This window comes from Rutidosis leptorrhynchoides, chromosome 4, assembly GCF_046630445.1.
Source record: "Rutidosis leptorrhynchoides isolate AG116_Rl617_1_P2 chromosome 4, CSIRO_AGI_Rlap_v1, whole genome shotgun sequence".
Lineage (NCBI taxonomy): Eukaryota > Viridiplantae > Streptophyta > Magnoliopsida > Asterales > Asteraceae > Rutidosis > Rutidosis leptorrhynchoides.
The window spans coordinates 559,204,668-559,218,098 of NC_092336.1; positions in this window are offsets into that span (position 1 = coordinate 559,204,668).

Here is a 13,431-nt window from a genome sequence, read left to right on the forward strand (position 1 = left end):
CCGCTCACCCCAGAATAACCATTTTCATTCAAATTTCATAATCAGATTTTGACCTATCAAAATCCAACAAGTGGCATAAAGAAGAAAACATTGGACAAAATAAAATTTGTTAGAAACACACGAATTAACTAATTGAAATCTGTCAAGGATTCCACGCTAACTGTTCCGGCTAACTGTTCCCAGCTAACTGATTAACATTTAATTTATCGCAATTTACATTCTCGCAATTTTAATTTCTGCACTGTACATACTGTCGGGACACATGTACAACAATACATCGGATTAATTCTGAGACAACACGTTGTATAATGGGTCATGATATATATTTATTTATTTTACGCAATTTAATTAACGGGACACGTATACAAGGTTTCGACTTATCATATTGACCCATCTATATATATATTTCGGAACAACCGTAGACACTCTATATGTGAAGGTGGGAGTTGGCTATACAGGGTTGGAGTTGATTCCAAAATATATATATACTTTGAGTTGTGATCGACATTGAGACCGGTACACGGGTCACGATACGTATTAATTAATTCGAATATTATATATATATATATATATATATATATATATATATATATATATATATATATATATATATATATATATATATATATATATATATATATATATATATTATTGAACTATTGGACTATTGGACTGCTAATTCTGGACAATTAAAATGAATTAAAATGTTGATTGTAACATATGAAACTAAACAATTCTTCAAGTTTGCCACTTGATTTTATCCTAAACCTCATTTGACCTCAACAATTATAACTCGCGTTCAAATCTTTCATGATTCTTGAAAACACCTCGATCGAGAAGTTGAACCAGCCGCACCTCGTCTACGGAAGAAAAGATTTATGCACCTGAAAAACTCTCGAATCCAAATTCATAGTTTAACACATATCGTGTTGAATCCTTTGCCATTTATTAGTAGAAACAATCCTACAATCTCTTTTCAAGAAGCTAATTTTGTCACAGCTCCACTTCGACTTCTCAGTGAGATTACTCCTATTATAACCTCGATATTTATACCTTGTTCCTTCGCCGTCGTTACCGGAGAACCTTTTATAGTTCACAACATCATCAGCAGATGTACCAGCAACTCGTTATCTCTTTGATGAAATCCGCAATCAGTATTTTGAAAATCTCGTAGAAATTCTCCCAGTTATACCGAAAACGTCTATCCCTAAGAGTTACATATTTCGAATGTGAAGTTTCTGAAAAACACCCTGAACTGCGAAGTAGTTCTCAAAAAGCTGATGAAGCAGCAAAAATTGTAAACGACTTTAATAAGTCAAACAAAGTACAGTGTGTTGGAAAAGCTCAGAAAAAGAAGGTTGGGAATTGGAAAATGAATTGAGCAAAGTATGAAGGAGATGGTGGACAAATCATGAAAACTGAACCTGTCTTCAAAGAATCCAAACGATTCAATACCTGCTGAAACCGTTAGTAATAACCCTACTCTTTATTTTAAACCCTTTCAGATAATATTCTTCATCATCATCTTATCTTAAATATTATAAGGTATCTTCATATCTTCCGTTATACATATTCTCCATATTTCTGGAGATATTTTCACAACTATTCTTATCTGCGATCATGTATCTCTTCGTAATATCTGCGATACAACATAAAAGAAACTGTATTAGTTTCTAAATTCTGAAATCTCTAAGTTTAAAATATGAATGTTTTAAAGTAGTGTTGGGAACTGATGTATGAATTAGTATAATATAATGAAACTTGATCAACTTCATTATATTACAGTAAGTCATGTTAAGTTTCTAATGGAATGTGATGATTCACAGTACCGTCATCATGTGCCATGTTACACGGCTCTTACATTCTATCCAATTCCGAAACGTATTAAGAACAAATCATCTTGATAATTCTATCTTTTCCAGGGTATTCTGGTAATTTAACAAATCAAAAATCGTGTCAATACCCTTTCTTTCTGAGAACATTAGCTATGTTCATTCCAAATTTCATACCTACGAATTTCGAATCATTACTCGCTTGACTCAAAGTCGGGAAGAGAAAACGAAAACATGAAGCTTTGAAAAATAATGAAGAATACGAAGGCCGAAAACCACCCAGGATTTACAAACTGTGTATATCAATACGTATTGCAACGTAAAGACACGGGAGAATTAAAAATATTATAATTCCGAGAAAATGATAGAAGTAAATAGATTCTTCTGGCGGTAAATGAAAGAGAAGAATGAAAGATATGAAAGTTAGAAGTATAATAAGAATCAGGATTGGATGGAGCATATTGATGAATGAAGAAAGAATAGAAGATGTGAGGTATGGAAGTAAGGAAGGGAAGGAAGTGGATTTATAGTGAAATATCCGACAGAGAAATCGAAACAGATTGGCGCATTAAATCAAAGAAGATCATAATTTCCTTATTCGCCGAAGAATCAAATCTTTTAGATTTTCAAGATTTTCTTTTAAATCCCTTAAATTCCAGAAATTCACTGTGACTACGTCAAAAGTTAAATCTCTATCTCAATTTCTTGTGACAGCTTCACTTGTAGGCTTCACACAATCGAATTGTTTTACCACTATTACTAAATGGTGATAAAACTCTAGATATCAATTCATACTCGTCATAAAAACATTTTATTGTTAGTCACGACGATCTCGATCAAATTTCGGGGACGAAATTTCTTTAACGGGTGGGTACTGTAACGACCCGGAAATTTCCGACCAAATTTAAACCCTAATCTCTATATGTTTCCGACACGATAAGCAAAAACCCTAATGTTGAGTATAGAAAGTCTGAAATCTATGTTTGGATGATTAAATACCCTTTTAACCAAGCCTGACGATTCACGAACATCTATGTGTATATACGATAAGTATTAATAGCGTTAACAAAGTATTAGATATATATCACTAGGTTTCGATATAAGATTATTATATTTATCAGCGAGGGTAAAAGATAATATAGTTTTATAGATATCTGAAAATCTTTTTGTCAATTATCAATGAGTCATTGTAATAAAATAAAGGTTTTAACGATATCTTAAAAGTTATAATTTTCTAGAAACCTTTTGACAAATTTTAAACGTTAACGGTCCGTGATTTTAATAAGGATAAATATTTAAGTAAAACGTATTTATTATATATATATATATATATATATATATATATATATATATATATATATATATATATATATATATATATATATATATATATATATATATATATATATATATATATATATATATATATATATATATATATATTTTACAAAATGATTAAACATATTATTTAATTAAAAACGTTTTGGATATAAATACACTTTGAAAAATAAAATAAAATAAAGAGACATTGAATTATTAAGGTAAATGACCACAACACTCAACAGATTAAGTTACATTTTGAGTGGGTTAGTTTTCTATAAATTTAGATCTAATTTTTGACAATGGTACGAGTCACTAAACTTAAAAGGGTTAGTTTTCTTGACGTACGAAACTTTATTTGGAAAATCGGAACCGAGACTTTAGTTAAGTGACAACGTAAAAGTTTTTTTTGTAAAAATTATATTTTTACTATAACCATAAATATTATATATTATATAATTAATTATATAAATTAATTAAATAAATATAAATAATAATAATAAACGATGTCGGCAGCCTAAATCATTTGAGGGACAGCTGTATATTTGTACTCCGCAACTCACGGTGAAATAAGGAAGACAACCCCGAAAGTTGCGGGGAAATCAAAAACTAAACCATCTATAAAGTTCGATGCACTTTGTCCTCCTAATTTATTTTATGAAGACACACGTTTACATATCACTCCGTATTATCAAATTCATATTACTATTATTTAGATTAATTATTATTATTATTAATTAATAATAAGATTAAAGATTAATGTTATCCTTAATCTTAAGATTAAAAGTGTTATTAGCATTAATTAATCTTAAAATACTATGACGGGGCTTTGCTCATGTGTTCCAAAACTGGTGTCATGAGAGGGATAAAATTTAGGAAATTATGAGTTATAGCTATGGAGGTTATGGGTAATGTTCAGGGGTGTTGCTCGTGAGTTAAAATAATATTTATCGTCTCCGGGGTGTTATATACCTTTCCCACAATATTGAATCCCAATATTGATACGTGAGCACTCTAAACTCAACTTTTGCTTATTAGTAGTGTATCCCTGACTAGTGCTCGAGAAATTAGGATCGTGTATGCTTTTATAATTATTTTTGTCAAAATATATTTTAGGATAGAATCTGAATTAGTTACTCCTGCGGTTAAGATAAGGTATATGATATATATATGTTTTTGGAAAGGTGGCGAAAAACTATAAACTTTTCATTTAGATGTCGAATGGATTCGACGGACGGATTTGAAGTTATAGTCAATTAAACTTTTGTACAAATTATTAAAAATGAATTTTTTTTTACGTCGTCGTTAAAATCATCGTTATTAAAATTACTATCATTATTGTTAAGACTTTTATTATTAATAATAACCAATATTTTTATCAACAACTATAAAATTATTATTTTAATTGTTATTATTATCAAAATCATTAATTGTCATTTATTTAAAAATATTATTATTATTATTATCATTGTTAACATTATGACTATTATAATAATTATTATTATTATGAGTATTTATGTTAGTAACTAAAAATAATTAATATTTTTGTCAAAAACTATCAAATTCTTACTTTGATTATTATAATTAATAAAATTATCAATTTATTATTTTTGTTATCATTAAATTATTATTTTAATCACAAGAATTATTCTAACAAACATATTATTATTATTACAAATATCATTCTTAGTATAATTATATATATAAAGCATTATTAATAAATTATATTATATTTACTCTAATAAATTTTGTAAAAATATAAAATGACAATATTTAACTATAATTAATTATGTATAAATCTTTGGAATTTATTTTGAGTCAAATGAATTTTTATTAACTTTTGCATATTAGTCTCGAGCATTAGGATTGAGGTACACTAAGATTTGACTCTATTTGTTAATTAGATATTAATCAATACATAAATATATAATTATTTAGGTTCGTGAATCGAAGGCCAACCTTATAAGTTACCAATGGTGTTATATGTATTTTTACTACAAAATACATTAGGTGAGTATATAGATCCCTTTTTAAACTCTAAATATTTTTGGGCTGAGAATACATGCGCTGTTTTATAAATGTCTTATGGACACAATTGATCACAAATAAAATTCTACGTTGAGTTGTACCATGGCATATCTCTTTATACTTGGTAACTGCTAATTACGTGAGGAGCGTAAACGCGAATCCTGTTGATAGATCTATCGGGCTGACATCCCCAACCGGGCTGGACGACCAGCATTTTACGGTTGCACAGTACTTCGTTTCGTTACTACACTTTGGTACGGTGTAGGGTTTATTTAAGAGTATGCTGCTGTGACTTTTAGTTAAGTATGGTTTCCAAGTGCTCAACGTCTTTTCATACACGAGGAGTGTGTATAAACTTTAAATCTTGTGGTCCATGGTTATTATATCGCTGCTAGCATCAAACCTATATATCTCACCAACTTTATGTTGACGTTTTAAAGCATGTTATTCTCAGGTAAGAATTAAGTCGTCCGCTGTGCATTAGCTCATGTTAAGGATACTACTTGGGACCATTTAAGCCATGATACAAGAACGTTGCATTCGAGTCATTGAAGATCATTAAAGACTATTATTAAGTAAATGACAGATTAGGTCATTTGGATATTGTGAAATGTTAGATGAACATATCAATTTTTGATGTAAAGATAGATTGTCTTTTAAGAATAAATGCAACGTTTGTAAAATGTATCATATAGAGGTCAAGTACCTCGCGATGTTATCAACTGTTGTAACTCGTTTGTAATCAATATGGACATCGTCCGGATGATTAGTTTCGGATTCTTACATAATAAATATATAAATATAAAATATAAATAATTAATATAATTATTTATATATTATATTATATTCTTGTGCATAGTAGACTTGTAATTTTTGGTCCATTGCGTCGGGCGTTGATAGTTGACTCATGTCCCAGTTCCGGATTTTCGAACGTCCTTGCGTACAATTTAATATCTTGTACTTTGCGTTTTGTAACTTGTACTCTTGTCATTTTTAGACGTTCTTCATCAATAATTTGAACCTTTTTAATTGTATTTTGTACTTTTGAACTTTTTGGACCTTTGTGTCTTCAAATCTTCGTTTTCGCCTTTTGTCTTCGCACTTATTTATTTAAACAATTACAATGAAAATATAATACAATTAAAAATGAAAACCTATTATTTAGGAGGGATATTGCAATGAAATATATGTTCCTTTTTAGCCTTATCAAATATCCCCACACTTGAGCGTTGCTTGTCCTCAAGCAATACAGAACTTGAAATAAAAACATACATGAATCACTTTTTTATTCATCACACTTTGTACATCAGTGATTTTGATATGGTGGTATAAACAATGATAGTAATGATAGAACCATGGTTAAAGGTGGGTGTGTCATCCACAGTTACCTCGGGTTTAGGTCAACGACACTTGCAATCAAATAGCCGATTTACTTTCGGTTTTCAAAGCAAAGTACACATTTGAAAGGCGGTTTACAGTCCCACATGACTATGAAAATTTAGATCCTTAAGGAAATTGGATCTTTATAAAAACATTTGATCTTTTGAAAATTCAATCTAGCTTTTACCCTAGATAAGTTTTCCGGAATAACCCTTCACCGGTGTTTGCAAAATATTTTTGTGGGTTGTGTGTGTTTCAGATTTGAAAATTTTAGCTCAACACTTGTGGTTTTGTGTTACCCACTTGCTAACCTTGTATTAGGAAAGCAACACGTCCAGTTTACTTGTCCCGTATATTACCTTTTGGCAAACTACCGTCCGATTGTAAAGGAAAGCGATGAACAAGCAACTGTTAAGGCAATGTCCCGTGACATGCTTTTGATTATGGTCTATAAACGTGTCGGATGCTAGTACTATCCTTTGTAGGAGCAATAGTAAAGATCATCCTATGATTTTTCGGTCTGGCACAAGGTCCTGTCTTTGACCATGCTATGCAACCACCGTTCTTACGGTTGACACCCGATTTGGTTCAGGTGACCTAATGAATTCCAGGTGAATTCCTAGGATTTTATGTTCAATGGTAATGAACGCATTGAAAATAGGTTTTCAGAAAACAAATCGGTTTTAATTTTGATCAAAATATTTTCTCGTTCAAGCTCGAGTTTAGATATCATTGAATTCTATGAGTTTGAATTCTCAATCTTTAAGGTCAATCTCAAGGATTGGGTAATATCAGTCTTAAAAGCTGATTTTTAATCTTTAAGGAGATTATCCTTTCTGGGGATCTGATTCATTAGTCTTATCAAGCTAATTTGCACGGTTCCCCCCATTGTACGAGATAAATCCTTCTCATGGTTAGGATAAATCTGACCACTTGGCGACCCTGTTTTATGCTGAGGACCGTGGATTTCCTGTTGATTTTAGAGATGACTTTTCTAGATTTTTCGTCAACCTACAGCTGGTCTGGACGACAACTTCATGACCTAAATCAAGAAGCGCGTGTCTTTTTCGGAAGACTTTACTTCCTCTTAAAGATGGAATTGATTCATCGTGTAGATCCATTTTTTCTTTTCTTTCATCGGGTAAAACAGTTAATTTAGTCCAAAATAAAAGCACCTGCAATAACTTTACGGAAACATGTGATAGATAATTTTTTATTGAATAACTTGGTATATTCTCCCCACACTTTGCTTTTATTTATTATGTTCTTTGCCTTTTTATTCTCTTATATTCCATTTTAAATGAATTCAAGCGTTTTGAGTTGTTTCTCAATTTATGTCCTTTTCGAGGTAACGATAATTTCGGTATTAACACCTAGTTTTCACCGTTCATAAATATATATAAACATGATTTTAAATTCATTTAGTTGAAAATTTTTCAAATTTTCATAAAATTTGGCAAATAAACCAAGTATAAACCCGAGAGAATTTATAACCCTTCCCCACACTTGAGATCATGCAATGCCCTCATTTGCATGAAATCAGACTCTAATTATAAATTCATGAGGGTGATTAGTGTAGAAAAATGATTGAAAATACCCAGTTTGTAATTATAAAGCTCGTCGAATGATAGATGGCGCGCCTCATCGTTCATTCCTTTTATTGTTTTATCACACATGTTTTTCTTCAAAAATGGTTGCTTTTCTAAACTGTTTGCTAATCTTTGAATATACGTATTTTACCCTAAATTATCATGCAATTTTATTAACGAGTCATGCACTAACCCGAACTAATCTAATATAAAACTACCCTATACTATATACATTATATATATATATTTATTTATTTATTTATTACAAAGTATTATTATTATTATTTTTTATATATATTTAAAACTGCAGAAGCTCGTGGCCTTTTATAGGCATTTTGGAATCTGGCTGCTCCGCGAGTCGTGGAGTTTTTGGCCTTCAAACTCCGCGAGTCGTGGAGTTTGAAAATCCAGCTCACAAACTTCTGGCTTCTAGCTTGTCGACATAATAAATATATAAATATAAAATATAAATATTTAATATAATTATTTATATATTATATTATATTCTTGTGCATAGTAGACTTGTAATTTTTGGTCCATTGCATCGGGCGTTGATAGTTGACTCATGTCCCGGTTCCGGATTTTCGAACGTCCTTGCGTACAATTTAATATCTTGTACTTTGCGTTTTATAACTTGTACTCTTGTCATTTTTAGACGTTCTTCATCAATAATTTGAACCTTTTTAATTGTATTTTGTACTTTTGAACTTTTTGGACCTTTGTGTCTTCAAATCTTCGTTTTCACCTTTTGTCTTCGCACTTATTTATTTAAACAATTACAATGAAAATATAATACAATTACAAATGAAAACCTATTATTTAGGAGGGATATTTCTATGAAATATATGTTCCTTTTTAGCCTTATCACTCCCCAAGGGGACGAACTAGGACGAATAAAACCTTTGTCTAACAACTCACGAAGTTGACTCGACAATTCTTGAAGTTCGGAAGGCGCAAGACGATAAGGAGCACGTGCTACAGGAGCAGCGCCGGGAACAAGATCAATCTGAAATTCTACCGCGCGTTGCGGCTGAAGGCCAGGTAAGTCATCGGGAAACACCTCGGGAAAATCCCTAACAATGTGAACGTCATCAACGTTCTTTACTTCCTTACTAGGATCAACAACATGAGCAAGAATAGCATGACAGCCCTTGCGGAGATGTTTACGAACTTTCATACAGCTAATAAGGTTTAACTGTGTGCATTTCTTATCTCCAAAGACCATCAGTGGCTCTCCAATCACATCAGTAATACGAATAGCCTTATCATAACACACGATCTCAGCACGGTTCGCAGACAACTAATCCATACCAATAACAATATCAAAACTACCAAGTTCAATCGGTATCAAATCTATCTCAAAATCCCTACCACCCAGATTAATGTTACATTTACGATGTACAGTCTTAGCAGTAAGTTCCTTACCATTAGCTACTTCAACAACATAAGTATTGTCTAAGAGAGTTAACGGCGTTTTGATTCTCGGACTTAATTTACTCGACACGAAACTTAAATCAGCCCCTGAATCAAATAACACATAAACTGATAAATCATTGACTGAGAACGTACCAGTAACAAGCTTAGGATCTTCCTCCGCATCCTTAGCATTAATGTTGAACGCTCGGCCGCGTGCAGTTTCAGCAGTCGTCTTGTTGGGACAAGCATCTCGAAAATGCCCCGGCTTCCCACACTCATAACAAACCCTTGGATTACCTCCATTATTCGATTTCCCATTACCATTACCGTTACCAACTCTATTACCAACATTATTATTATTACCACCAGTCGCGAGAGTAGCAGCCCCCGGCAAAAGCACTGTACAATCTTTAGCAATGTGCCCTTGCTTAGAGCACCTCTTACAAGTAACTGTGCAGTAACCATCATGAGCTTTATAGCAACGAGGACACACATGCTGATTTCTGTTATTAGCACCTGAGGTATCCTGTTTCTTCTGCTGATTTTGGTTTTGATTGCGGTTGTTATCCCACTTTCGTTTCCCATTATCAGCCTTCTTGACAACCTCCTCACTAGTTTCAACAACTGTATTCTTGCTTCTTCTCAACACCTTGTCATTAAGTTTGTGGGCCATAGACATAGCCGCCTCAATAGTCTGGGGTTCACTAGACTCAACCCCGTGTTCAATCTTCTCGGACAAACCATCAATGTAATCCTCAATTTTGCGGTCCTCATCCGCATAAACCCTAGGACACAGCAAAGTTAACTCAAAAAACCTTCGTTCATAGGCATCTAACTCGGTGCCATGCATTTTCAAATTCTTGAGCTCAACCTCTAGCTTCTTAAGCTCACCCCGTGGTCTATAGCGGGTGATCAATCTTTCCTTAAAATCATTCCAGGCCAAACCATAAGCTACATCGCTTCCCAAACTACTAACCAGATTGTTCCACCATGTCAAGGCACTATCCTTGAGAGTGCAACTAGCGAAACTAACTTTGTCCTCTTCACGGGCCCGACTGACCCTGAAAATAGATTCGATTTTCTTGAACCAACGAGTAAGCCCTATTGGTCCTTCCGTACCACTGACTTCTTGGGGTCGACCAGCCATAAAAGTTTTGTGGGAGCATCCCACGTTGTTGTTCACATTGACGTTAACATTAGCATTTGCTGCCATAGCAGCAGCAATTCCTTCATTGATCATGCGTTGCATACGCGCTTCAGTGGACTCTTTTGGAGGCATGATCTTCAAAATAGAATAACACATCCGTTAGTACCAAGAATAATACTAGTGTCATAAAGGAATAGATCAAAACACGAAAAGACTAACCATTAAGATATTAGTCAACTAACACTATGAGTAATAACATGACAGTTATGATTGTTATAGAAATAACCATCACATGCATACATATTTTATGATAACATCATACAACATACATAGCACCTAACATACATGAACATATATTACGCATAATATAACATGCCAAGAGCCACAACATTAGAAATAAAACATGATAATGATAATAGATGTCATAAAAATAACCATCCATACATAATGAAAAATATCCCATAACAAAATCTTAATAAAATCCTCGGCAAAAAGCCGTACATAACCCAAAATGTATGTATAAAAAGGACATTAAGTCTGATGAAATAGATAATCAATATGAATAATCACATCACATTCGCTTAGAGCGGGTGTGATAAGCTGGTCTAGCATGAGTCTCAGTAGGATCCTCATACTTACGCAACTTCCCTTTCACAACATCCAACTCTTCCTTCAACACACGAACAGTGCTCTCGAGAGCCTCAAACTTAGCATTAACTTCTCGATCACGCTTACGGTTCGCATCCTCAACCCTATGCTTGAAAGTGATAAAGTTACCCATGTCGGCATGGATCTCGTCCATAACTTCATTATGTGGCAAAGTGCGCAAACAATCACTAAGGGCGTTAATACGTGTCACCTCATTATAAGCCCGGTTCATATGAGTAATGGTAGAAAAATAGTAATGAACAGGATCATCGATCGCTGGTTGATTAGCACGACGTCTAGCAGGAGACGGTGGAGCAGGAGTAGTAACAGAGTTATCGCTTGAAGTCGACATCTGCAAACAGCAAAACCGCAAACCACATACCAAAAAGATATAAAAGCTAATAATATAACTTATACGAAATGAAATGCATATTAATGCTATAGCAAAAAGGTCGGGCTGTAGACTAGACTCTAATGCACCCTAATAATCACGGGTTGACCACATTAAGACCGCCTAGTTCCCTACAACCAACGCTCTGATACCACATGTGACGACCCCGTCAAAACACTTAACGGATCCATCAGTTGGTCCCACAGCATGATCGGACTTAAATGAATTAAATAAACAAAGTTGCATTCTTTTATCTCAAAAGTTTCCCAAAAAGGAAACAAACCAAAATATGTAGTTTTAAACAACCAACCATAGTAATAAACCAAAAGTTGACACAAAACCTTGCCAACAAACCCACAAGTTTAAATTATATAAAAATAGAATGCAAGCTTAAGTTTCATAAAATGTTTCATAAAATCTGCCCAAATGCAAGCAGACTCTTCTAAAGACAGCGGAAGCATCATATAACTCAAGTACCTGTGAAAACATGCAAGTAAACTGTCAACATAAAGGTTGAGTGAATTATAGGTTTAAATAAATAAGTAAACTTTAGACCACAAGATTTAAAAATGTTAGAAAACATTAAACATTATTCCATTATCAATGAGCCACCTGGTAACCACTTAACCCTTTATTTACCCTTGCCAAACACAATAAAAATATACACTTGGACAGTGTATCTACAACAAATTACGAAGTACTAAACATTCCGATTATAAATTGCTAGCGCGACTAGCTCGAAATGGGGTTGTCAAACCCGATAGATCTATCTATAGGATTCGCGTTCACCAGTAGAAACCAATGATTACAGTTACCAGACTAGGGAATATTTTTGTCCAACTCACAATGAATAATTAAATTTAACTGTTACTTGTGTCTAAACGTAAATAAAAATGCATGTAATCACATCCCAAAAATATACTTTGAAAAGTATGTAAAAACGGGACTATAACTCACCTTAAAAGCAACTGAAGAAACCACACAAATAAGCGAACAACAAATAGAGTAAAGTGATCAGGAACGATCACAGCGCCGACCTATAAATAAAGCAGGTCGATATAAATAACTAACTTAGGTCAAGTCTTAGTATGATAGTTATTGTACATGTTGCAAGTAGACATAGAACAATACTCGGCAAGCATCAGTTTGACTGGAACAGCGTACGGACACATACTTTCTATTTATAGAAAGTTTCTATTTTTAGCAGGTTTCCATTTTTGGAAAGTTTCTATTTTTGGAAAGTTTCTATTTTAGGAAAGTTTCTATTTTTGGAAAGTTTCTATTTTTGGAAAGTTTCCAAATTTAGCAAGTTCTATTTTTAGAAAGTTTTTAAGTTAGGAAAGTTTTCTTATTTAGAAAGTCAATAAAAGTCAACTGAAAGTCAAAGTCAACTGAAAGTCAACTCAAAAGTCAACCTTGGTCAAACATAGTCAACATTAATTTGAAAAGTGTAAGTTATAATAATAACATAAGTTATAATGTTTATTAAAGTTAAAAGTGTATAATTATGTCATAACATAAGTTTAATTAAATAAAATGAATTATTAAAGTTAATATAAGTTGAAATGATATAATTAATATAACATAAGTATTTAATTAATTAATTAAATATTAGTCATAATATAAATATTATTAATTAATAATAAATTTTAAATCATATCATAAGTATTATTAATTAAT